The sequence below is a fragment of the Pteropus vampyrus genome, unplaced genomic scaffold (genome assembly GCF_000151845.1).
Source record: "Pteropus vampyrus isolate Shadow unplaced genomic scaffold, Pvam_2.0 Scaffold15, whole genome shotgun sequence".
NCBI lineage: Eukaryota > Metazoa > Chordata > Mammalia > Chiroptera > Pteropodidae > Pteropus > Pteropus vampyrus.
In genome coordinates this window covers 1,762,763-1,786,325 of record NW_011888796.1, presented here as the reverse complement: position 1 = coordinate 1,786,325, position 23,563 = coordinate 1,762,763, and the positions used below count along the sequence as shown (strand labels likewise).

Here is a 23,563-nt window from a genome sequence, read left to right as displayed (position 1 = left end):
TAATGATTTATAGGCTCTCAAAAATCTTTCCCATTCCAATTTGAATTTAAGTAATTAGGTTTTTCCTAATTTGGAACCTCAATTTGAAAACGTGAGTGTTTGATTTGGCATTAGATTGGCCATCTTATTTTTAAATGAGATCATGTATCTTCAGTTTTAGATGATCACAGAAATGTTTGCCGAGCAGCACCTTTGTAGCTTTGAGTAAACTAGAAAACAACTTTTCTACTAAGATTATGATTCTCCTTGACAATTGCTTTAACTACAGTTAGGTACTGGCTTTACCAGGTCCAGTTTAAACAACTGGACTCTGAACCTGTTTTTGTTCTGGTTAAGAAGTTTATTTATATGTTTGAGAATACAGAGGCACAACCTGTTAACAGCTGTAAATTTGGTTGATTAAGCTGTGTGTAGACAAATTTACTATGGGGAACTGTTCCCTAAAAATTCCAATTTACTTACATATGAAGGCAGTCTGGCTATTTCTTACCAGTTTCCATCATTTCCTGCCAAGAATAATAAACATTTTCTCACAAAGTATTGACACTAAAGGTTAGAAGTGTTCAGTGTTTTATCACTCACACTGGGCTGTCATGAATCTCAATAAACAAACAGAGATATCTGTGGAGAGCCTGGAGAAGCAGTTAAACTCTAGAGAGAGAATTTCTTTCAGACAGTCTTCCAGACCTTTTCAAAGTAGGTGAATGTCAATTATGAATAGACATTTATTGTAATGGAAATTATGGGTGTTTGGGTCCACAGTTTCACTTTCCAACAGTTCAGAGAAGCTTGTGGTTTTAGTGGATAATAATAAGCTAGAGCCAGAAATGATGTTTTCTTAATTTAGTATAACTACAGATGCTATTATAAGTATTATAATAAAAAATGGGTTTATTAATTTGAGTTTATAGCATTCAGCATTTCCCTGTTGTGGTTTGTCAGGAAAACTATGGCCCAGGGGTCAGTGTACACCATGTTTTATAGCCCACACAAGCAAAGATGATTTTACGTTTTCAAAGGGTTGTAACAAGCAAGTAAACAAACAAGAAGACTGAGACAAAGACTATATATAGCCTTCAAAGACTAAAGTGTTTATTATATGGCCCTTTAAGAAAAAGTTTGCCAACCTCTGGTTTGTATTAGAATAGTCATAATGATAATCTATTAAAGAGAGCCATGTAAATCTACAAAACAAGATGAAAATCTGTTTTTCATAGTTTTAGTCTTGGGTTATTTTATTTCTCATTTGAATGTGAGATGTAAGATAGAGATAAAATACAGTTCGTTATGGGATTATTAGGAGTGTTAAATCATGGCTCTTTCCAGTGCCTTATACATGGAGGATAATAGCTGTTAGCTATTGCTATTGTTTTAATAATATGTTGGATGCCTGACAGTTGTTTCTACTTTGTTTTATGAGTCTTTCTTCTGTTTTATATCTGCCCTATTTGCATAATGTTTAATTTTGTGACAGAATGAGAAAAATGCTTTCCAGAATGATTGTTTGTAACTTTTTTTATGCTTTTGGAATTAAAGAGGGAATGTGAAGAAGAATACATGAAGGTGGAAATAAGCAAGTTGGGGATTGGATTACAGCAGGGGTCCGCAACCCCTGGACTGTGGACTGGTACTGGTCCATGGCCTGTTAGGAACCGGGCTGCACAGTAGGAGGTGAGCAGCAGGCAAGGGAGCAAAGCTTCATCTGTATTTACAGCCGCTCCCCAGCGCTAGCATCACCACCTCAGCTCCACCTCAGATTATCGGGCATTAGATTCTCATAGCACCAGTCCCAACTGCCAAAAAAGTTGGAGATCACTGGATTACAGGACAGTTAACAAGATTATGTGCTCTCTCGAGGGTGATTTCTCTTCTGAGGGGTTAGCAAAGAGGCATTTAAAGGTGTGTTATCCTAGATGCACAGAAACAGTGAACAGGGCTTGCTGAAGGCAAAGATAAATCTTTTACTAAAGAAGCTAACATACCTGGGGTGTAACTACCCACCATGACCTGCCCAATTAGGAATTTATGATCAGATCACCCTGTGAGGTTACTTTCTGTAGAACACCGTTTTTGTCCACATCACTTTAAAATCTTTTTTACTTTAGTTGAAATGCAAATCTTAAGTGCGGCAGTTTTTTTTTTTTTTAGGAACTGCCTATGGCTATGTAACAAATTATCCCAAAATTTAGTGGCATAAAAAGTCAGTTATTATGCTCACAGATTCTGTGGATCAGGAATTTGGATAGCACACAGCAAGGATGGCATCTCTTTGTTCCACAATGTTTGAAGCTGGAAAGCTCAAAGGCTGGGAGTTGGAATCATCTGAAGGCTCATCATTCATATGTTTGGCATTTGTTGCTGGCTGTTGGCTAAGAAAGCTCTAGTTTCTCTCCACATGTGTGTCTCCTTGTGATTTCTCCAAATGGACTAGTTTGGGCTTCCTTAAGTGGGGTGTCTGGGTTCCCCAGAGTATGCATTCCAGAAAGAAAGAGCCAGGCAGAAGCTGTATCCTTTCTATGACATGGACTTGGAAATCACAGAACAATGTTTCTGGCCTTCTCTGTTGATCAGAACAGTCACAAGTCCATATAGGTTCAAGGGGAGAAAAATGGACTCCACCTTTTGATGGGAAGTAACAAGGTTCTGGAAGAGCATTTGGGGCCAGAAATATGCCTAGGACATTTTTGGAAATACAGTTTATCACAATTACATCACTTTAATTAATAATCACACATGCAGCACTTAATCTATATGCCAGGTACTATCCTAAGTACTTTACAAATATTAATTCATTTAATCCATAACAAACTTATTTAACAGATGAATAAATTTAATCAGAATATTAGATTAACTGGAATATAACTTTCTTACCTATTCTTAGAGGTGGGGTATGGTAAATAAGTTTGAATTTGTTCATGAAGCAGTGCCCAAGTGAATCAATAAATTATGAATAATATATTTGACAACAATCTTGGACTAACTTGCCAAACTTGATTGGTAAATTGATTCTGTATCTTTTTATGAATAGAAATACAACATCTTGTCCTTGATGTGATAATTTTACCTAATGGCTATCTTTTTCTTCATTGATATTGAAATCACAACCCTTTATTGATAGGGTCTGTGATCTTTTAATCTCCATTGTTTTAAAAATGTTTTATCAGGGATAAAGATTGTTTTTCCTCCTTTCTCCCTTTTCATCCTAGTAGATTTTTTTTTTTTTTCGTTTCTACAGTGCCTGACCTTGGTACATTTTTGACACAGTTACACTATATCTTCTACTCTCCACTATGTTTATAAATATATAACAATATAAAGTACACAGATAAGAAAGGTATCCTTGTTAGATTATTGAAACTCAAATGGAATATCTAACATTCTTTTTGACTATTTACATATTTGTCTTTCTAACTGGAAAACTTGGGATATTCTTTAAAAATAGATATTTGATTAGGAATACATGTAGAAATTAACATGATCAAAACATGCCAAATGTGAGACAGTTATTTTATATTTTTAAATTTCAAGATCTAAGAGTGAGACCTGTGCTATTCTGAATGTGAATGAACTAATTACAATGACTGAAATACATCATTTAGAAGCATGTATTATTATTATTATTTTTTTGACTTGGAAATAATATAAGAATGAATGAAAGAGGAAGGAGCTACATGGATTCAGTACTATTTGTGATGCTGCTCACTCATTTATTTGAGAGGTGGTATGGTGGATTGGTGAAGAGCACGAGCTCTAGAGTTAGACTGACTGGGTTTATATTCCAGCTCTCCTGCCATCTATGAATTTGGACTAGTTTCTTAATCTCTCTGTGACTCAGTTTCCTAGTCTGTAAAATGGCCAAGTTCTCTCATTGATAATGTACCTCATAGTGTTGTGAAAATTAAATGATTTAATTTAATGTAAAGTGCTTAGGACCATATTTAGTAGATTATAAGCTCATAAATATGAGTTTCTATTCATTAATCTATTCTTTCACTCACTCACTCATTAAAGAAACATTGATTGAACAATATACTATGATAAGGATACAAAGATAAAGAAAGCTCCGCTCTGGGGGTATGAATGTGTATAGTGGGGCAGAGGGATATAATAGGCATTATAACATAGAATGGGGAGCAATATGTTATAAAGCAGATATGTAAAAATGCTACGAAAGGAAGAGGATGAAGTTTTGATAGCCTTAAACAATTTCACAAATATTTCACTTTTCTATGACACTGTTCTATTAATTCATCTAAAAATGCTATATATTTTGTGGGCCTTTTAGAATTCTGCAGCAGGAGATAATCTCTCCTTTCTTCACATCTCTGTATCATTTTATCTTATGATATTTCTCATTTTGTTTTACAACAACACATCTCTTACTGTTTTTACTTGAAAAAATGTCTTGTGTACCTGGCTGCTACAGCCTCGAATAACAGCTCCCTCCCTTCACCCCCGGGGGGCTCTGGGGCTGTTGAGCTCCTCAAAGCTTGGGTTGGGGTAGGGGCCCAGCCTCGCCTCCCCCCCCCGCCCCCCCCCCCAGCCTCACTGGCTTTACGTAGCTAGTCTAGGCCAACAGTGCCTCCCCCCTCCTCCCTGGTCCCCATAAAGGCCCCGCGCATCTGTGATATCACAGGGTCACTGGTAGAGCAGGTAGCACTTCATCGCAGGGGGCAAAGGCAGAACAGATACCTGGCCCAGTTGGGCAGCCCCCATCACTTGGCACACACACAGGCAGCTCAGGTGCAGAAGGGAATGTGGCTCCTCTGGGAGAGAGAAGGAGGAAAAAGTAAGTAGGGGTGCAGGCACCAGCCAGACATCCTTAAACTACAGTGTTCCCTTCCGCTTCCTGCTCCGAGTCCGCTTTGGTTGAGAGGGAGATCTAAAGCATCTTGAAGTTCTGTATCTTGGGGTGGGAGGAATCACACACCCCCAGTCAGAGCTGGGGGTGAAGCTCTAGCTCAGGCTCTCTAAGCAGCAGGCCAAGGCAGCAATGACAGGGTTGGAGATGGCCCAGGCTTTGATTCCAGAGAGGCTTTGCGGCTGGGCTGCAGAAGTGAAAGGAAGGACTGCCCTGCACTCTGTAACAGCTCACCATGGGTGACAGGAGGAGAAGCATTCAGCCTCTGCTGAAGACTACAATTGCAGAGAACAGTTAAATTCAATCAGCTCCAAGCCCTGGCCTCATTGGTTTCCCTAAGGAGACCCCTCCCTTGCAACCTCCCCACCCCAAATCCTATCCACTGCTCTCCGAGGTGCCGGGCCTCAGTGGCTCCTTCCTGTAATTTTACTGAGGAAGTAATTATGCATCACAGGTCAGAGCCCAAAAAATCTGGGACACACCCTGGGTCCCTGGCGCTGGCAGTCCTCTTCCTTTTGGACTCGTGCACCTAGCCTGCTACCCACTTAACGCTTTGCACCCCTGCTCTGGGGTTGATAGTTCCTGTAAAGGCCTAATCCTTGGGGCACCTCTCTCCATTCTGAGGGCTCACTTGCTAGTAAGTTGCCTTCCCAAGCCTCACGTTTTACTTCTATTGCTGTTGGTAGGATTAAATTAGGTAATGGCTGTGAAGACCCTTAGCCATTACTGCTACTGAATAGGGGTAAGAGGCAGGGCAGATGAAGACTTGTTCTTTTCTACTGTTGTTGAGCTTCCAATCCAAATCACAACCACCAGTTACAGAACACTCCTCACACCTGCCCCAGGCCTCACCTCTGCTTTCGCCCAGGTAGCTGATGTGGACCTGGCATTGGCCGCAGACAGCATTTACTGCAGGATAGAGGGTCCTGTCCTTCAGTCCGCAGAAGGCTGGCCCCAGGTAGGTGCCCCCAGTAGCATAGCCCAGAGTTACCTCCTCCATGTCCAGAACCACCAGCAGCCTCACCCTGAGGTTTGGCTGGATATTGGCAGGCATTGGGCCCTTTGCTCTGATGGTACAGCTTCCCCTACCCAATGTCCCAGCCCCATGACTCTCTAGCGGGGCGAGGGCTGTGGCTATGCCCACCATGGCATTGGTGCCCCTCTGCTCTGGGGGGCCAACTCATCTCCCGGGCCTGCAGGCCCCAGGAGTAGCTCCTCTTACCCCGGGCCCCATCAGTGATCTGGGCCACAGGCCGCCGCTCAAAGCACAACCCCGCTTCCTTGACCTTGATGTTCTTTGAGAAGTCCTTGGGTTTCCACCATGGCACCATTGGGCTCCCTGGTCTGGAGAGGGAGCAGACAGTAGTTCCTCCAAGGCTTCAGGACAAGAGGGATCAGAGTATAGGGCCTGTGGGGTGCTGGTGCTACTGCCGCCCCCTGCCAGGGCCATCTGGCTCATGGAAGTGAGGAGCTGGCAGTCTCCCCGAAAGAGTCTTGCTGGGGTGTCTCTCTTCTCTAAGTTAGGTTTCCGTTCTTGATTGACCTCGCTTGGCTCCCCAGGCAGGGAGGTCACTGGGCCTCAAGAGAAGAGCCACTGAAAGTCACCGAGGCATGCCTGGGGCAGACCACAGACCCTCGTGTTTATCATTTTTTATCTTGTTAAATCATTCTTTGTTCATATCTTATCTCCTTTACTTGAAGACTTAAATATTTTTGTATCACTGACAGCCACTCAACAGTTCTTTTAAAAAAATCTGTTATAAACATTTTCTAAGTGGCTCAAGTAGTCAAACTGATTAAAATGCTTAGATGTTAGTCTCTGCTTCCATCTTTTTGAGGGCTTTTTAAAGGTGTAGATATGTAGAAAATAGAAAGTTTGAGGGTAAAATGAACAAGATACATGTATAGCTCACCATCTGAATAATCAGGTTAATTCTCTGGATTCACTAGGGGGGTTAAAAGAGCAAATTTATAACATTTTCCAATTTTTATGATATGAATACTCCCACTACAGACAAACTTATGCTGCCAACATGACATCACTGAATGTGGAGTTGGGAAGAGATGTGCAGTAGAATGCCATCATGTTGTAGTATTCCCACCATCTAGATACAGTAGATATAAACAATTTGGAACAAATATAATAGTAAAATGTAGTAACATAATAAACAAATAATGACTTTTGAGAACTTATTATCTTTGTTTTAAATTCTATTTAATTGTATATTTACAAAGTTCAGTTTTTAATGATGTCTGTATTTAACAACTGTCTTAACAATTGATGAACCAGTACCAGTAGACCCTACTACATCTCTTAAGCCAGGTCCTGCTATTTGCTGATTATATGACTTTGGCTAGTAATTTCACTGCTAGATTCTATGCTAAGGAAATTATCTGTGAATTGGAAAACACATGAAAATGTTCAGCATGGTGTTATTAACATAACTAAAAGCAACATCATTGTTTAAAGCAAATTGTGGTTAAGTAAATTCATTGGAATGTTTCCTGAAATTAAATATGACTTCCTTGAAGGCTTTTAACAATGTGGGAAAATACCATATGTTTAAGTGAAAACAAAGAAAAGCAAGAATGTGAATATCTCATTTATATAAAATGATCAATTTTTTTTAAAAAAAAACAAAAATATGCTAACTAGAAGGAATTGTTAATATTTGGTGATGATGAGGACATGACTGTTTTATTCTTTATCCTTTTCTTTATTTTCTCTTTCCAGTAATGAGCATATTTTATACTTATAATGAAAACATGGTATTTTTATCATAAAATCAAATTTTATTAGCTTTAATTTTTGTTGAATTAAAAGGCATTATCAAAATAGATCTTGTCTGTTTTAGAAATTAAATATTTTCTTCTAACAACCAATAGAAAATACAAATTGAATTTGCTTTTTATCGGTCAGTACTGTATTTATTTTTTCCTCTACATTGTATATATAGGCTACTATAGATCTCCATGGAAGATTTTGAATTTTTATAAAAGCATAGTACACTAAAATTTTTTTTTAACGCTAAAATTACCTTTTTAAAAAACTGCTTAGTAGTGAAATAGCTAACTATCACTTTAGGAAAATTGGAGCTATATTTTCCCAAAATTGAGGCTGCGTCCTGTGTGTCCCACGTTCCTGTCTAATCTATGAGTTGTTAAAATTTTATTTGACCATTTTTAGCTCTTCTTACTTTTGTGAAGACATTTCTTAGACCTTTTCAAATTATCTTCAAACACAAGCAGATAATCTAATTTTTTACGCTTCCAGAAAAGAGTTTTAACTATTTTCCCTGTCCTTTTTTAGTCAATAACTCATTAATTTTAGTAGACAATTTAGAAAAGCTAAGCTTCTGTGTAATATTTTTCCCCTAAAGATTAAGATGTGATGAAACAAATCACCTGTGGCATACCTTATAGAAGGAAAATGCTTTTTGGTGACTTTTAAAAGGTACTAATTTAAATGTCAAAGTAAGTTCTATTAAGGTTTTATCTTTATTTCAAGGTTGTAGTGTCTCCCACAATTCTATTTACTTGCTTTGGATGGGTTTCAACAAAGATTTGGTTTAAAAGTAATTCTCTGTATTTTTATGGGGAAGAAATTGGAGCATTTAATGGTCTTTTGAACTCAATAATCTCTTCCTCCTAGTAGTTCTTATTTCTGTGTTTTCTCAGATACTATTATTAACCTTTTGAAGCATTCAGCTTTTTATTTGTCTGCATTGTCTCTTTAAAATACCGTAAACTCCTTGAGGTAAAGACTTGTGTGTGCCATGGTTTAGTAAAGAGTAGTCAATTTTAGAGTAAGTAAGCCTGGGTTCAAATTCTGACTTTACTTACCAGCTTTGAGACCTTGAGTAATTATTCTTTGGGCCTCAGGACTCTTATCTTTGAAATAAATATAGTCTCTAGCTTGTGGGATTACTGAGAGGACTGGAGATAAAATATGTAATGTTTCTGGAATATAGTAGGCATTCACAAATAATTAGTTGTTATGTATTCAGTAACAATTGAGTGAGCAAATGTATATTAGTATGCCTGGGCTGCTATAACGAAATACCACAGACTGGGTGCTTAAACAACAGTAATTTATTTTCTCACAGTTTTGGAGGCTCAGAAGTCCAAGATCAAGGTTCTGGCCACTTCAGTTCTACTTCCTAGCTTGCATATGGCTACCTTATTACTGTGTCCTCACACAATAAGGAAAGAGAAGAAGCAACAAGCTTTTGGTGTCCCTTCTTATATGGACACTAAATCTATCATGAGGTACCACCCTCATGACTTAATCTACACCTGACTACTTTTTAAAGGCCTCATCTTCAAGTACCATCACCTTGAGGGTTAGGATTTTGACATATAAATTTTGTACAGGCGTGATTAAGTCCATAGCAGACTGCTTCAAGGAAAGTTTGATTACTGACACAGCCATTAAAAACACACAAAAAATTTCATCATGGTCAAAAGAGTTTAGAGAAATTGACCACCAGATTATAAAGGAGCTTTGCAAGGAAACTGCGAAGGAGCTGGGAGCAAAATCTACGAAGTATTGATTCAGTGGAGAAAAGAGTTTCAGAAAGTTGGCATGGTTGACAGTGGCGGATTCTATAGAGAATTCAAATGGGAAGAAGGTTGAGAATTGGTCATCCTTGACTTTGGTAATGTTTATGACTTAACAGTTGCAGTATTTATTAAGCCGTTGACAATGTATTGGCTTTTCTTTTTCATTCTAAAAAACACATTGAAAATTTGAGTTGCTTGAGATCACTCATGGAGTATATTTTAGTTACTAATCTAAAGAAAGTGATGAATATGGCCCGTAATCCTGTTTTTCTTTTCTTTTTTAATGTTTTCGATGTCTTTAAAAAAATCATTTAAAATTATTTTTAAAAATTACGCTAGAAATGCAGTTTCTTTTAGAAAAAATTAAAATATAGAGGACTAAAAAGTAGAAAAGTAAAACTACCTAAAATTGCACTATCCACCATTAACATTTTTGGTATATGACCGTTCAGACTTTTTCTATGTTCATATGTTAAAATTCATTGTTAAATTCATTGCTAAACAGAGTTTAAGTTTGGGAAGGTGAAAAAGTTTGGAGATGGGTAGTGTGATGATTGCACAACAGTATGAATGTATTTAATGCTACAGAACTGTACACTTGAAAATGGTTAAAATGGTAAATTCTATGTTCTGTATATTTTACCACAATTAAAAAAATTGTTTGCAAAAATGAGATCATACTTAACATCTTATTTTATAACCAGCTTTTTATACTCAACAATGAAAAGAGAACACCTTTCCACATAAATAAATATATTTTTGCACTGTGATTTTTGTGGCCAAATATTTATTTTATCCTTTGGATGTACCACCTTTTATTGAGGGCAGTGTTAAAGCAAATAAAAAGGAGTGTTAGCCCTTCCCTTTTTAAGTGGATTCACAGAGAGCTTTGTGATGCATGGCAGAGTACTGGGGAAATAACCAGATGGTGGAAACTGAAAACCCCCCTGGGTCTTTAAACTGTGTCTGCCTTGTTCAAATGACTCTCTAAATAAACTGCTTTACTGTTCTGATGTCAACATGGCAGCTTTGCTTTTTCTTTTTTCCAAGTATAATTTTTTTTAAATTGTCTAAAAGGATGTTTATTCCAGACTAGTGGTTCTTTTGGATTTCTTCCCAACTACGTTAATGTCATATTAGAGGAATCAGGGCAAAACAGAAGCATAGATGGAGAACATCACATCCTGAGAAATGGTGCCTTCACACAAGGATCAGATGCCAGTGATGGCCGGCTTGTCTGAAATTTCAGCATTGGTAAGCCACTCTTAGGAAGGTTTCCTCCTGATTTGAGGTCTGGCTCTCCCCTGAGATGCTGTTTCCCCTATGGCCTTTCTGAGAGGATGCTTGTCATTTTCCCATACCTTCATTGTCACAGGGTCATTGTCCTCTTAAGTCCCCCCTACTACCATTTCTTTACTTGCTATAAAATACTCTGCTTCTTTGAGGATACTTTTGCTACTTAGTTAAACCAACTGTTATCTCTTTTCTGTGCTATCATTGTCCCCAACCCCTTTCCACTTTACTCTTTATCTTTTTGTATACTAGTTCCCTCCTTATCTGTGGGGAATACATTGCAGGACCCCCACTGGATGCCTGAAACTACAGATGGTACTTGACCCTATTTATTACGCTTTTTTGTTTATGTACATAACCTGTGATAAAGTTTAATTTATAAATTAGGCACATAAGATATTAACGAAAATAATCATAAAATAGAACAGTTTTAACAATATACTATAATAATAGTTGTGTGAATGTGGATTCTCTCTCAAAATAGCTTACTGTACTAAGCCTTCTTCCTGTGATAATGTGAGATGATACAATCTCTACGTGATGAGATAAAGTGAGGTAAATGATGTAGATAGACATTGTGCCATAGTGTTAGGCTACTATCAGGGTTACTTGAACACAAGCACTGTGATGCCACAACAGTTGATTTAATAATCGAGGTGGCTACTAAGTGACTAAGGGTGGGTAGCATATATAGTGCAGATACATTGAACAAAGGGATGATTCATGTCCGGGGTGGAACAGAGCAAGGCTCCTGAGATTTCATCCCACAACTCAAAATGGCACACAGTTTAAAAGTTATGAAATATTAACTTCTAGAATTTTCCATTTAATATATTCAGACTGTTGTTGGCTGGGGGTAACTAAAACCACTGAAAGTGAAATCGTGGATAAGAGGGGACTGCTGTACTTGTACCTCCATTTCTCCCATTATTCTTTTTCCAATATCCTCATTTCTCCATTTTTTTTTTTTTTAATCACATTTTAGAAACCCTTTTTTTCCATGCCACTTTTCTTCTCTCTTTTCACCCCTCTCCTGAAGTTCAGATGTTTTCCTCTCTGGCCATAATTTCTTCATCTTTCCAGTTTATACACCAAATTTTCAACCTTATGGGGACTTGCAGTTATATGGGATAAATTCCTCACTATCTTTTCTCTTCAGTTTAGGTTCCATGGACCTAACTCCAGCCTCTCTCTTAACTTACTAAACTGTCGTGCCCCATTATCAGTCATATCTGCCTGGTAAATTCCCAACTGTGGGGGACTTTAAGGTTTTTCCGTGATTGCTCCTGAGCTGCTGGATTCAGTTGGAGAAAAATACAAAGTCAGGCAGATTAATGTCACTATAAATACATGGGCACCCAACCCATCTGTCCTTTCAGAATTACCCAGCAATCTTGTTTCATTCTCTAAATGACTCTCTCCTCCATTCTCCATGATGCTGTGCTTCACCTGGGACTTCTTCCAGCCTCATCTTATGTCCACTGCCTCATACAAATTTTCTTCCAAGCACCTCATGTGAAGCAGTTCTCCACGAACACTTTCAGTCCCTTTAGCCTGCTTGATTTCCTTCATTACTGTATCACAATGTGCAATTATCTGATTTGTTTACTTGTTTACGTGTTCCCTACCTAAAAGTTAAGGATCATGTGAATAGGAAAATTACCTTTCTTTTTTTACTACTGTAATCCCAAGTGCCTAGAGTAGTACCCAATACATAGTGGGCACTCGGAAAATTTTGTTCAGTGAATGAAGGATAATTTCAGTTATTTTTTACTCTTCTCAGACATCTTACTCATTAAGTGTCTAGATACTCAGCAATGACTAGTTTCAGATCTTAAGAAAGATAGAAATCCTCAGACAGAAAACTCCTTCCTCATCTGCCGTCAAAAATGTAAATCTCATGTGGTTATTTTTCCTCTGCCCCTTCTGTTATGAAAAAAGGATTTCCTTCATTCCTTAAAGTCTGGGCGCCCTCCTTTTTCGCCTTAGAGGGATCTTGATTTTTCTCTAATCTCATCTCTCTCTTGAATCCTGTATGTAGCCTAGTGATTATGAGCATTGGGCTTTGTGATCAGACATACTTGGATTCAAATTTGAGGTCTGTCACTATGAAATCTTGAGCAAATTAAATACTATCTCTCAGCCTCAGTTTCCATGTATGTTAGTTGGGGATAATAATACTAATATAATAGGGTCATGGTGAAGGTTAAAAGAGATAATATCTTTAAAATGCTGCACTCTGTGATTATTAGTACGAAGTAAGCACCCAAAGGAAAGGTCCTTGTGTTATTAGTACCTCTCTTTCTACTGACTCCCAAGCTTATTAACCTTGTCTTTAAAAATTGTTCTTCTTCAGCTACATATTAAGCTCTCAATCTCTTTCTTCCCCATCATACCTATTCTCTACTTTTTAGTTCCTACTTGTTTTGGAACCTACTTCAGTCTGGCTTCCCAAACATTTCAAATTTTGTTCCCAGTTCTGGTCTCATCGCGTTCCCACCCTTGTCTCTCCAAGCATGCTCTGCCTCCAGTGACTTCGTCTCCCAGTGGTTCAAGTCAGAAACCTGGAAGGTACCCTTGTCTCCCTCTTCTTCCTTCTCTACATTCCATTACCAAGCAGAATTCTGATAATTCTGCCTCCTAAATATTTCCTACATTTTTCCACATCTCTTTTACTTTGGATGCCATCATTCCAGTCCAAGGAGCTATCATTTCTCACGGAATTGTGACAGTAGCCTTCCACCATTCACTCCTGTACCACACTATTCCATATTCCCACTGTAGATAGCGTGATCTTCTAAAAAAATGCAAAGCCGATAATCTTATTCCCCTTTCTAAACACTCCAGTGACTTCTTATTGTCCTTAGGGCAGAGCCATTCTTTCTCAGGCCCTGCTTGTCTCTTCAGTTTTATCTTGCACCACTGTTCCCCTTGCCTCTGCCCTAGCTCTATTGAAATTAATTTATTTGCATTTTGTTCAGCTCTCTTAAATCTGAGCTGTCTCACATACTGTTCCTTTGCCTCTTTCATCATCTCTCTTTGTCAAATCCCTCCTTAGCCTTCTGGTCCCAACTTAAACTTTACTCCTTCAATAGGCCTTCCTATAGGCTTGCCGTGCCTGTGGTCCCTGTGAATTTAACCTGTTAGCTAAGAAGCATTTTCATATTATCTTGTCATCCTAGTGTTTTTACATGTTATGGTTTCTTGTCTCCTCTCAAGATCCTTGAAGGCAGGAGCCATGTCCTTTTTGTTCATCAGCGTATTCCCTAGCACAGTACCTGGCCTATAGTAGACAGGAAAGTTTTGTTAGATGTTGTTTTTAAATAATTAATTCAGTGAGAAGAAAAACCATCCTATATCGCAACATTTTTTTTAGGGTTTAGAGCTACATATGGTATTCCTGTATTTAGCTTTAAATATTTCTTTAAACATAAGTAAATATGGGAAATAATAAGACTGCTTCAACATATGCTCTTATTTTTCTATCCTCACACATTCTCTTAGTTTAAAATCTTAATGTTTGTTTTTATTCTGCACTACAAACACCATTTTTTTTCCCCAATGTAGATAAAATGCCAGTAAACATCAGCACGTCTGCTAACTTTTATTCAGTCTTCCACTTATATTTGGGTGACATTTTCATGGATAATTCCGTGAAGTTTTTCAACTAGAAGTTGAGTTTAAATTATACAGTCTTTAATTCGGTGCATCCTAAAAGATAATGAATGCACTGAGCTATTATGTTCTCCAACAAGCTGAATAAAAAGCACTAGGAGGGCAAAGGGCTGTGGCTTAGTCTTTTTCAGCCCCTTCATAGCAGTACCGCAGACTACTGTACATGGGGAGACTGCTAAGGGGGAACCTGTTGATGGATCAGTGAGCCTCTGCTTCCCAGTCATCAGTGGGCTGAAGTAGGCAATGGAGCTGAATCATCCCTAACTGGGAGAAACGAATGCTTTGGAAAGACTGGGTGAATTTAATCTGTTAGCTAAGAAGCATTTTCTTCAAATTTACTTATGAAAGCTTTACTATGGAAGGTCATTGATTCTTAATGTGTTTGATTGTATTGTTCCTAAGTCAGAAAGATGTCTTTTTTTTAATCTGAGATATAAATGGGTCACTATACATTAGTTTTCCTTGCCTTACTAATATGACCACTAACTATTTGACTTTTTGATAATGTATTTTGGGGGTGCTTTTGTTCATTTTTCGTTCACTTGGGTCAAAAGCATAATTAGAAAAATTTTACAGGGAAATATTCTTAATCTTGCACTGGGCCTTTCATACTGCTGGAAGATAGGATTTGTCTGAATTCTTTTCTGACCCAGTACAGATTAGACTTTTGTTTTTAGATCAGTAAGGATTATTTGCCTTCAAGTAAAGTCTATATCAAGAATGTTAGGAAGATAGGTTATTTATATAACCCCATTTAATACAAAATTATTATCGACTAGAATTAATTAATTAAAGGTTGTCCTTTGTGCTCAGTTTCAGGCCGACCCAGATGCCACGTTTAGCAAAAAGGTAACTCTTTTTGTGTTAAAATCCCCCAGAGGAAGATTTTATACTAGACACTTATGAAAAAATCCTTTAGAGAGAATAAGTCACTCCATTTTTTTTTTCCCCCAAATTCTTTTCTTGCAGTTGCCTATACCCAGAGAACCTGTAGGGCTCATGTGAAGAGCTAGAGATTCCTAATGTTGCAGATTAAACATTTACTACCGTGCGCTTTGGCTTTCAAGTAAAAGCAATAAGAGGATATGACTGAAAAGAATTAATTTTAGGTCTCCAAAGTTAAATATATTCTAAATTCATGTTGGGGGTAGGTCTGTTTCCTGGTTGCAATGCGATCTCTGACTCATTTGGGCTTTGATAATTTAATTTACCCAGTTCTTTTCCCCTATATAAATTAGACTGTGGAGAGTTTATGTTTATGGATTTTATCATTTTATCTCATTTCTAGAGTCTATTTTTTTTTCTTTTTATCTTTTAAAAAATAACAAGATATTTTTCTGTTAGGAAGTTTGGCAGAATGCCAGTTTTAAAATATTCAAAAATGAGCTGTTTTGTGTACATGTTCAGACACTCTGAAAACACCAACTAATGCAAGTAAAGTTGATTCAGGTTTTTAAAAAGTGCAGAATTACTTCCTCACAAGTTAACAGATTCTGAGTTATATTCTTGGGTGGGACACGAAAATAAGAAAATAAAATGTTAATCTCCCCCTTTTAAATATGAATATACAAGGAAAGCTTACCTTATTACTTTTTTACAGCTCCAACACTCCAGGAGGTAGATTCTAGCTGCCGTTTATAAAGTTAACTCTATCGATACAGGGAAAATATATCCATAGTTAGATAGGGAATGGCAATCAGAAGTTTCCCCATCTCCCTACTTCTTGCTTGATTGTGGTAGAAAGGGTTGGGCAGTAGCAGTTGGACACTGAAAGGCCATGCCTTTCTTTGGTAGTATAGAAAATACTGCTCGCTGGTGAGACGCTCCATGGCATAGTGAAAGAAACACAGACATTTGAAGCAAAATGGACTTGGGCTCAAATCCCTATTCTGCAATTTACTTGGTATGTAGTCTTATGCAAACCATTTTTTCCAATGCCCGGAACGATTAAATGAGTTTGAAATTGAGAGTGAGAAAAAGTATGACATTTTATGTTTATAATATAATTCATTAGGCAAAGCTGTACCTCTGTTTCACAGCATAAAAAGGTAGGCGCAATTTAATTTTCAAAGGTCTGTTACTATTATTGCCCTATTATTGACCTTGATACTCGTTTATTAATGACGTACACTAAAATTTATAAGAAAACGTAACACCAGATTCAGGTATCCTTGTAGCACAAACAAAGGAAATATCAGAATTAGTTAAAGCTAGAAGTTAAAAACATTTTACCACTGTTTCCTAGAAGATTGATAATGATTAAATATTGGTTCTATGGTAGATTACAAACCCTAAGAATTAAGATTATGGTAAATGGAACAAGCAGATTATGTCAAGATGGAATAAGATTGTTTATGTACTCAGTTGTTCTTTTTTATTCTGCACAATTTCGTATTGTGTTTAAATCTCTAAATGCTGCTCTGGTCATATAGCAGTTAGTATCTGGCATTTGAAATGTGTGGCTATCGTGTGGCTATTGTGAAAAAAGAAAGACATCATTGTCATCATTATATGTCTAATAGGAAATACAAATTATATGCATTATAGACATGAGAGAGTTTAGAGAGAAGATTCAATTGAAACGATTGTGTCCAGTATCTTAATATCTTAAATGCAAATACTAGCATATATCCAGAAATTAAGGTCAATTAAGTACAGTCGTTTCATCTTGCAAAATTATTTTTCCATTAAAAGTCCTGGCAGCCGTATTGACGACTCCTCCCTCATGAGAGAGGCAAATGGGACTAGAAAGCAGCCTGAAATCTGCATTTGATACTAACTTTCTGATTGCTCTCTCTCTCTTTCTCTTTCTCTCTCTCTCTCTCTTTTTTTTTTTTTTTGGTAAATGTCAGGGGGAGCCAGACCTAGAAATCAAGCACCCTGGCTTTTCCTCTGGTTTTCCAGTCATGAGTCTAGTTACTCTAGCTGTCTCTGAACTGCTCAGATGTTATAATTTGTAGTGATGGCATAAGTGGATGTAAAAGAAGTGAAAATTGGATATGATATCAATGGCAGTTTATGGGCTTAGTTTCAAAGACCATTGTTACCTGGAAAATAAATAAGAAGGGTTAACAGGCATTTTCCAGTGATCATTGGTTTATCTGTTCCTTGTGTTCCACCTTGACTTAATGCTGGTGTCTCAGGCACCTCTAAAACCTCTCCTGCCTATGTCAGAATTCATTTTTTTTTTCCTTGAAGAGATCAAAGCTTTAATGGGCATTATTTATTGTAGCTGCAATATTCTAGGGAGCTAAGTGGAGGTTATGTGGCTCCATCTTTATTTTTAAAACCAAGTAAAGAACAGATAAATCTCTAAGGTTATAAAATAAGACCTTGGTAGGGGCAGAAATAGACTCCCTAGTCAGAAACATCACCTAATTCTGGCCCTTGTGTCTGAGATGCAGTAAGTAGATTGGCCTTTCTCTAAACAGGCCTTTGACGCGTAGAGTGTGTGGAAAGTATGTGCTTCCGTCAAAGAGTTTTGCTTGCTTAGTTATTCTTTGCCTGTTAAAGTAATGACTAGAGGACTGAAGAAAGTAGAAAGAACATCCAAGCCTTATTTCAGCCTCTGCACTTAGTACATGTGAGCTTTGGACAGAGAGTGCTTTTGTTTTCTTGGGATTACTTTTCTGTTTTCATACTTTACTGAGAAAGAATTTTTCTTTATGGTACTGCTGATCTGATATTCAGAAATTGGGGGAAAATTATTTTTTCCTTAAAACTTTATGTGTAAAAATTAGACTTTTGAAATAATGTGCATACTAGACCACACTGAGAGGGGATTTGGGGAGATAACTGTAAAATTCTACATTTTAAAATGTAGGTTTAGTGGCTTTTTTTCCTTCTTTTTTACCTAAAAGTCATTGCAAAAATGGATTCTATTTTAAAATTGCCTTAATTCAGCAATTTATATTGCTGTACATTGAAGGTTTTAAAAAAATAAATTATTTGCTTTATAATAAATATTTTGTTAAAATAAATTTCAACTGTATTTTGATTTGAATATTTATCACTCAGTGGTTATTTATGATTTTAATTGTTTTACTCCCCCCACCCCTTTTTTTTGGAGAATCCATTATGCTTATTTGGAATTTTTAATACAAGACAAGACTTGTTTTTCTTCTTTCTTTTCTTTAAGGGCTGCTTCTCAAATTAACCTGCATGCTAAAACCTGTGTCACAATTCAGAAGCAATAGCGTAATCTTTCGCATACAATCTTTTTGTAAAGCCAGGTTAGCACCACTATCCTCCTGATCTCTTAAACATTGCCGTTTTTTAAACTCTTCCATGTGCCTCTAGCATGTCCAGTTTGTGAAGGAATCTCACTGTTTATCCCTATTGTGTAGGTCCATATGTTTGTTTTGCAGTGTAATAACACTTGACGGTTATAAATTTTTCCATATGCTCCATTTTGTAGAGATAAACAGAGTGCGTGCTGTATATTTTCCTCAACTTTGAAAACTTACTTTTGAAATAAACAATTCCATAGGCTATTACAGTCGGTTTTGGAAAGTCATTTACACAAGCATATTCTCCATGTAGTTGAATTTTCACCCTTTTACTATTAAATGGTTAATTGAACTTTTTCAAGGGATTGAGAGCAACTTAACTGCCTTTAGTTTTTCAAAGATTTACCAGGCAATGCAGACCTGTTTTGAAAGTCATTAAAAGTGCTAGTAAATATCATAAATGACCATTTTGTGAAATGAATTCTTTTATTCTCTCAGTGGTTTACTTAGAGGGATTAGTGAAATAGCTTTGGATTTCCTTATAATTTCCCCTTATACATTTTTTCAAATTAAAAAATTGATATTCACATGTAATTAGCATCTAAAGCAGTTATATTGTGGTTGTTTGTCTATAGAAAGAATTTTTACGATTCATTTATAAGCAGCTATTTCTTTTATTTTTGGTTCCCTTAGGAAATCAATTCTTTCTGACCAGTTTTATTTGTGAAAATAGATACAAGTTTCTTTATTCTTAGCTTGATGCCCTTTTTTCACCCAAATATCTATTGCCTGCTTGTCTTTCCCCCAAGATGCAAAGCTGTTTTTATTAGTTGATTTCCTAAAGGCTTCGGTGCACAGACGTTTCATAAGTTTTCTAGTAACTACAAACTTGGATGCATAAAAAATACATATTACAATATCCAAGGGTTTTTTTGTTATTGTTATCTTTTTAACACACAAAGCTTATTGCATTTGTCCAAGAGATTTTTAACTTAGAAAACTCAAAAGTGATACATAAATCTGGTAGTATTAGCAACAATACGTGGATGTGGTATATGGCAAGTGGTGTGCTAGTGCCAACCCCACCCTGCCCCGCAGCTTCAGACAACCAACTATTAAACTTTCAGAGAGTTGTGAGCCAGTTATCATTAAAATTAAACTATATAAACTACTCAAAACTCATCACTTCATAATTAGTTTTACTACATTTTACTATTATTATCTATGCTCTTGAAGTTATTTGTGTTTATTGTACCTGTATTGGAAATACTATATGAAGGTGTATACTACTGCCCATTTCTTCCAGTTCTGTGTTCACTGATGTCATGTTGGTAACTTAAAATCAGCCATAGTAGTGATATTAACATCATGGAAATTGGCAAATGCAGCAAATCAGGACTTGGTTTGTTATTTTGTTAATTGTCTAGACTTAAGAAAGTGATGGAGAAAATGTTAAGAATGCAGATTAAACTTAAAAGTGTGTCACGTGTATAATTGTGTGTCATTATATTATTAATGTGTGTCATTATTTTTAATAGCACAAAAAACCTTGAGAACATATTCTTCCAGTATTTGAAACTATTATTTGATTCAGCAAAGAAGTGTTTCACATCATGGACAAATGAATGAGTGAAGTTCTGACGTATATCTGTGTTCACTTTCTTTTTAGTCATTAATTTGAACAAAATCATCAACTAACTATAGTGGGATTCTAAGAATGATATCTTGCTCCAAGTATATCAGACATCAGATAATAGGTGCCTCAGGAAGCCTTTTATAGTTCTTTTGAAAACCATGCTACTCACAAACATGTGGCCCCTTTTCCAACTCATATATGACTTCAGACTTCCTCTCTTTACACTAAAGGTTGCTGTTAAAGTGTATGACAAATGCGTTCGTGAAACATTCAGTCATCCCCATGCATCCCTCTGTTCACAAATTACCTTAGGATGTTATAAAATGTTGATGGGAAAAGAGAAACATCATAATACTGGATTTATGAAATCGTAGCTTTCTTTCCTTGGAGGCATAATTCTATTAGCCCACTGTTGGGAGGCAGTTTAGATTGGTTAATATATGGATTAAAGGAGGAAATGGCTTTATTCCATAGAATTTGTTTTCCTTAGCCTTATGGATAGTTCGATGATCCGTGATAGCATAGTTATGCAATATACACAAGTAAGCGTAGGTAAGACTATCATGTGGTTAAAGTGTAGCTTCTAAGCCTTGAGTGACCAGAGGTTTTGAAATACATTCAGAACTCTATCACACAACTGTTCCTTCTTCTAGTGGGGTAACCTTGCCAAGCCCCTGCCTTCGAAACCTTAGTAACCTTGTGTTCGCTGATGATTCCCAAACTTCAGTCAGTTGAGTATCACTCTCATTTTTGTCACATCCATATATATACCTCTTGTACCTTATGAGTAATTTTTAAAATTGACCTTTTCTTTTAACCTTAGCTTTATCTTAAGTAGTTTAGTACCCATGAAATCTTAAGTTTAAGGTAATGGTTATTTTTTTTTTTCCTAATACCTATTAAAATATTGCTTAACAATTACAAATTAAAAATTTTTGTCCTAGTACCCCCAATGGGAAACATTGTGCTAGTGATGGAGTAGGTGGTAGGCTAGTTTTATTTCTCATGTCAACTTTGACTCATGTCAGCTATCTACATTTAATAAATGAGGAAATTGAGAAAATAGAGCAGTTAAGTAACTTGTCCAGGGTCATGAGGCAAGCCGGAATTTACCTGACCAGGATCCATGCTACTCACAGTGTGGTGTGTGGGCCAGCAGTATGAGCTCCACCTGGGAGTTTGTTGGAACTGCAAAAGCTCTGCCCTTCCTCCAGACCTAATTAATCAGAATTTGCATTTTAATAAGATTCCCAGGTGATTGTCATGCACATTAAGGTTTGAGAAGCCTTGATCTAGACCCCAGAGCTTTCTGCCTTCTGTAAGAGAAGATGGATGACTTGGTCGTTGATTTGGCTGGTCTCAGCTCTGCGGTGTTATTTCCCACAAGCCTTGCTGCTCTGAGCTACAACTAATTTTGAGAAACTTGATATTGGTGCGAAGGTACGAGATAATATTCTCAATCATTTTGATTATTTTTTCTCTCTTTAAATCATCTTTTATCTGCTTTCCATCTTAATTGGTGTAACAAGACGAGGCTGAGAAGTCAACATTTTCACTCTTTCCTTGTTTCCTTCTCCAGCATCCATAGATCAAATTCTCACCCTTTAGAAAGGCCTTGGTAGTCATTTCCTGCTTACCCCAAACCTAAGAACTGTCTGTAGAGCTACGACTAATTTTTAATTATTTTGAGGTGGTTTTAATGGTATGTATACTGTCCGGCCTCTTGGCCTCTTCTCTCTCTAGCTCTCTGCCACTCGCCATTTTACAGCTTGCTTTCTTTTTGCCAGGGTGTACCTACCTTGGCATTTGTGAGGCCTGTGTTTCCATTCTGCCATACCTCTCACTCCTGCTGTTGCTCTCACAATTGTAAGTTTAATACAAACAGCAGCCTCAGGGGACCCCGTAAAGACAATTTTCTGGAAATGCTCAAAGTGTTTGGAATTTGATAGTTGGAGCTGGGAATATCAGGAATGGCTGTGACTGTCGAGTGTAGCTGGCTGTAAATTTTGAAGTCTTCCAGTGTGTCACTAGCATTTCATCAATGTGTTGTCTTGTGGTTTCTTCATTTATAGGGTTTCCCTGTGAATCCTGTGCCTGGAGCAGTCTGCAGGGTTTTTAGACACTGCACCCAGTTTGTACACATTTACAGACCCTCTTTCTTGGTATTTATGTAGTTGTTTTTTCAATTTCCGAAATGACCAGTTATTTGAGATGAGCAGAAGTTGAATCTATTCATGAGACCAGAGCTTGATACAGGTCATAATAGTATTTCATTTTCTTTGAATAGTTTAAAGGGGAGTTGACTCATTTGGATTATAAAAGGTACTGAAAGAAAACTGTATTATTCATTGCATTTTGTAAATCCGAGAAAGAAACAAAGAGAACTAATTGTTTCTTACCATAGTAATTTCTGACTCTGAAAGATTTATCAGCCAACTCTAGACACACCTATCCCAACCCAGATTCTTTGAATGGTCTTCAGCTTTGCAATCATTTAGAATTGAGGGGTTTTCCCCCTTTCTGCCACATTTTTTTGTACACACCCTTCTTCCCTCTCTCTTGCCATACTTTTGTTTCTTTGAGAAAAGGAGAGTCCCTCTTTGAGTGTAGAATAAACATTTCTTTGTGAAGTGTGACTTATTTATGCTTCAGGGGTTGTCAGTGTATACACAATAGGGAAGGTGATGGAGGCTCCTAGACAGGCCAAGTCAGCACTTTGTGTGTACGCGTTAAGTCCGAAGAGCACGTTTAAGCAGGCTGAAAAAATTTTAACAAGTCAGAACATTTTACAATTTCCATATTTATCAAACATGTCAGGGGATGGGATCACAAAGCCTTCCAGGGATTAACTGCCTTTAGGACTTAAACTGTTTTATTAACATGGAGGAAGCCAAGTTCTCAACACCCCATGATTTGCTCTAATAACCACAAGAGTTAGAATGTAGGTGATCCTTGTTGAATGAAAGGTAATCCTCAGGCTAAACTGCTCCTTGAATGGAAAAAAAAAAAATCTTCTCTCACCAGATGAACTGTGTGTGAATCTCTCTGACAGAGCTTTGGAGTTTGAGGTTTATTTACTTAGAGCTTCAGTTTTATTAATTCTTTGGTTGGTGGTTCTTGACCTTTGACATTTAAGGGTTTAGACTATGAAGTCTAAGTAGAAGATGTTCAGAAACACGCAGACATTCTCCCGGGGGCGGGGGGGCGGCGGGGGAGCGGCGCGTTGGTGTTTTGGGTCTTGGCAAAGCATCCTAGAGTTATTATTTGTTTTCAAATGCTTGGGGTTTGGCAGATACTAAGATACAT

General features: G+C 37.2%; 1 protein-coding gene and 1 pseudogene across 8 annotated transcripts in view; one reads left to right on the top strand and one right to left on the bottom strand.

Moving 5' to 3' along the window:
* Positions 1–23,563, top strand: part of RAD51B (RAD51 paralog B) — a 490,110-nt gene that overhangs the window by 118,429 nt on the left and 348,118 nt on the right. The window lies entirely within an intron of this gene.
* LOC105308078 lies at positions 4,639–6,369 on the bottom strand (annotated as a pseudogene).